Raw genomic sequence first — 4,439 nt, forward strand, 5'->3', positions numbered from 1 at the left:
AACTGTTGGATGCTCGCGTTTTCAGTCATTGTCTTACCTTAAAGCAGCATGTTATCGAACATTGGTTCCTTTTTATCCAGCTTAAACATGCTGTTGTTATCTATATAAAATTTTGAAAATAGCGAATAAATAATTTTCAAACGTAGAGGATGTTCGACACTTATTTTGTTAATGCACATAATTCAATATATTTTCACTGTTTATATTGCAATTAAATATGACACGTTATTGTAGCTATAAGAATAGCCTTATACCTAGTTAGATTAAGGAGATATTAATTAAGTCATAACATCAACGTGATCAAAGAAAACAAACATGGCACCTAATCACGATGTAAGTTTTGACAATACCCATGTAGATGCATGTTTTGACAATACCTATGCCGGTTAGTGTTGTCCGATTATCAATGAAATTCTTTGCAATATTATTTTATATTCATAAAAGAAAACATGTCGAATGGATATAAACCGAGGTGAACTAAATATATTTTTCAATTTTCTTTAAATAATTCATCAGGTTACCAGTAAAAATCCTAATTGAACCAGTCACATGCAGAGTTATCGAACGTTATTATGACTGTAATAGTTGCATATGGGTGAAAAATAATGTCTGTCCAATTCTTGAACCAATGCATGTATACATCATAAACCTAGTCCTCTGTGCACGATTTAATCATTATTTTCGCAAATATATCATATAATCGTCAATTATTTTTTCTCTGTTTGTTATGATTTAACAAATATGGCTGCTCATTAAATGCCGTGTTTCGAAGCCGAGTTTTACCGATTGTCACCTATAGTAAACAAATCACAAAAAGCATGGGTATTGAGCACGTGTTTAACATGTATAATCAGATATTTGTTTATTTCAATGACAAATCCATACGTATTGTGGTCACCGGATTTTTACGAAGAGGGTTAAGCTCGGGTCACTATGCATACGGAAAATATGTCGGCGAATTGATTGCTGGAAGCAAGCAATTAAAAATAAGTAAACTTCTTCTAAATGTGGACAAATAAAAAAAAATCCTCAGAAAAAAGTATATGTACATAAGTTGTATAATGAAAACTATCCATTTAGTTATAAAAAACATATGCATATTTTTTTTTAATTTGAGGTTTCTTATGACTTTGATTGTCGAGTTACGTTGCTCGGGGAAATTTCTTTTTATAAATTTGGGTCTAAACAATGATTGGATGTTATCACCTTTGGGCCTTACTTCTTTAACAGAATTGTCCATTCCAAAAGTCAGCTTCCTAGCAAACACACTGATTGTTTCTGCATCGTAGTGTTGTTTTACATTCAAATGATGAATTACAAGAGGAATTCTCATTTTTTTTCTGAAACAACAAAAAGGGACATATTCAATAAAACGTTTATAAATACTGGATTTGCAATGTTTATCATAGTATTATGCTATTATTTGTAATTGCGTGAACCAATACATGTACATGGAATATTACTATCATTATATTCTCTAATTCATTATGTGTTTCAATGTTATTTGTTTTTTTATTTCATTTTTTTTATAACTTATTGACTTTCCATAAACAATCAAAATGTATTTCTTTGGTTTGGTCAAGCAGAATCTTAATTTGATCATAATAAAATGATACTTGTTACAAAATTTGTTTAACGATTTAATTCTGCGTGTGATGCAGCATTCATTGATTATTAAGTTATTATTTTTTGCTAAACAAATCAAAATACAAAACGTGGAGTATGGACGCAAAACGCGATCAACTTCCTGGAAGGATAAACCACTTAACCAAAGCCTTTATTTGTTTGGAATTGTCTGGTACAAATATGGTATGCTTCTTTTTCCAAGTGTGAGGATATAAAGATTACAAGATTTATTAAATCGAGTATTTAACTGTCAACATACGAAATACAATAAAGGCATACTTATTGAACATGTTGATCCTGTTCAGTAGTCTGATGATGCACACTTACATACACTCCTAGCACAATGTGAAGTTGCCCTGCATTCCTTCTCTCGCATACATGCACCGTTAACACTTTTTTCTAAAATCAAATTTTAAAAGTTTGGAATTGGCGCGTGTCAATATCAAAGTATGAACAGTTCATTTATTGAGACGAACATAGTGATGAAAATAACAGGAAATGAATCGATGTGTATACATGATTGAAAGATATAAAAAGTAGCATATACGCTATTGTCAGAACATCTGAAATAAACGTTCTATAAATAAGAAATTATACATTACAATGTGTCAAGTAGGTAAAAACATTTCCTATCACTGCTCATGTATTTTGAAATAATATGATTTATAGATAAACTTTTGTACGTTTTTAATACGTTTACATTTGTAATACAGATTTATTTATTTTCAGCATGTCATTTAATGTTTGGTATTTATGTAAAACAATATTCGCGTTGTTTAAATACTGATTACTAGCAGCAGTAACTTTAAAATCATTTGTCATACTGTATAAGACAATTAAAATACATATACCATGTATACGATATATACGAATACTAGTTTATTATGTATGTCCCAACTGATTTGATGTCGTAAAACATACCATTTAACAGCATCATAAGTTATTCCACTGACTAGAAGTGACGGACAATTTGGATTGTGGAAACCTCTTATATTGAAAGGAATTATAAACATCTGTACAATCAGTGAAAATCCCTTATAACTATCTTCAAACAAACTCCGAGCATGACTTCGTACACGAATTCAGAAGAAATACACAGTCAAGTTAAGCATTTTGATAATTATATTAAGCTTTGAGTTAGAATAATGATTTTGAATGGTAACTTCCAATAATGTGAAATATCAGTACCTAGCTAAAATGTTAACTTAGTACAAGTTCTATCTGACTTTATTCAACTTGTCATGCCGTGATCACGAATGTAAGAATACAGTTTTAATCAATTGAAGTAGAATGAAATAAAACGTAGATAAATGAAAGATGACAGGCATACGAACAGGGGACCGACGAGGGAGCCTTAGACGAAATGTTAATCTCAATTTACCGTATTTTCAATTGGCATGATTGGTGTACTACATGTAACAATAACAGTTCAGTTATTAGGACATTTTTAAGACACATATTAAAATAAAGACATGGTTTCTTTTAAACTGCTTTCAAATTGGGAGATATTGTGAATAAACAATAGATTAAAGAATACTTTATAACCATTTGAATTTAAAACATAATTCAAAATATTTGCGAAATCGTTTTTTGAGGTAGTTCTTTTTAAAATATCGGTTGACTTTGTAGTCAAGTGTACAAATACGTTACAAAGCTACAACAGTCGAACGAGGCATGTGTTTTATCACTAAACTGAATATCTTACTCGTAGAACACTTGATATTGTACCAGAAATCAGATTCGGAACATTGACAAAATGAATCTCTACATTCAAGATTTTCTGCACATTCCATTGAAGAACTACATTTGTTTCCTAGATTTTTTTCTAAAATCAAAGACAAGCATCTGTAAGAATTATTTTGACACAATGTAAAACCATGTTAAAGAAAAGATAATGTATTTTATGAAATAATTGAACTAGGACAGTCTATCATAATATTGTGAAGGCACCACTTGATTCAATATTCCATATTAGCTAATTATATATATAAGTAGGAGTATATCGCCTAAAAAGTAAAATCACAAAAATACTGAACTCAGAGGAAAATCAAATCGGAAAGTCCCTAATCACATGGCAAAAACGAATGACAAAACACATCAAAAACGAATGGACAAGAACTGTCATATTCCTGACTTGGTACAGGCATTTTCAAATGTAGAAAAGGGTGGATTATAGACTAAGACACAGTGTTATAAGTGTTTTAAGAAGATATAGAGGCAAAAGAGAAGCTTATTTATTGTCTATCACCACTCTGTTCACCTTAACAATACACAACGCCTAACAAACATGTAAACTATCACCATATATTACACTAGTGCCTTATAATGTCGAAAGATTTTCTGATTTACGAAAAAAAGTTGTTGAAATTTGCTGACTTGACAAGAGGAAATATTTCCTTTTTTGATCCTCAATGCTCTTCAACTTTGTACTTGTTTGGCTTAATAACAATTTTGATACGAGCGTTCTTTTTTTTATCCTAAATGCTCTTCAACTTTGTACTTGTTTGGCTTAATAACTATTTTGATACGAGCCTCACTGATGAGTTTTATGTAGACAAAACGCTCGACTGTCGTTTTCAATTATAATCCAGGTGCCTTTTATAACTATTATTGAACATTGAATTTCTTCATTCTTATATAGGTTTTAAGGACGAATAGTATGTTCACAGTCTACAATAAAATAATCTACTTTATTAAACAACTATCATATTATACTACAATCAATACAAATCGACTTTTGATACCAAATATTTGAAAACTAGCTTCAACAGTGGTATAAATTCTGGTGAAATATAACCATTGAAGTTCAAGTA

The sequence above is a fragment of the Mytilus trossulus genome, chromosome 6 (genome assembly GCF_036588685.1).
Source record: "Mytilus trossulus isolate FHL-02 chromosome 6, PNRI_Mtr1.1.1.hap1, whole genome shotgun sequence".
In the NCBI taxonomy this organism is placed as follows: Eukaryota; Metazoa; Mollusca; class Bivalvia; order Mytilida; family Mytilidae; genus Mytilus; species Mytilus trossulus.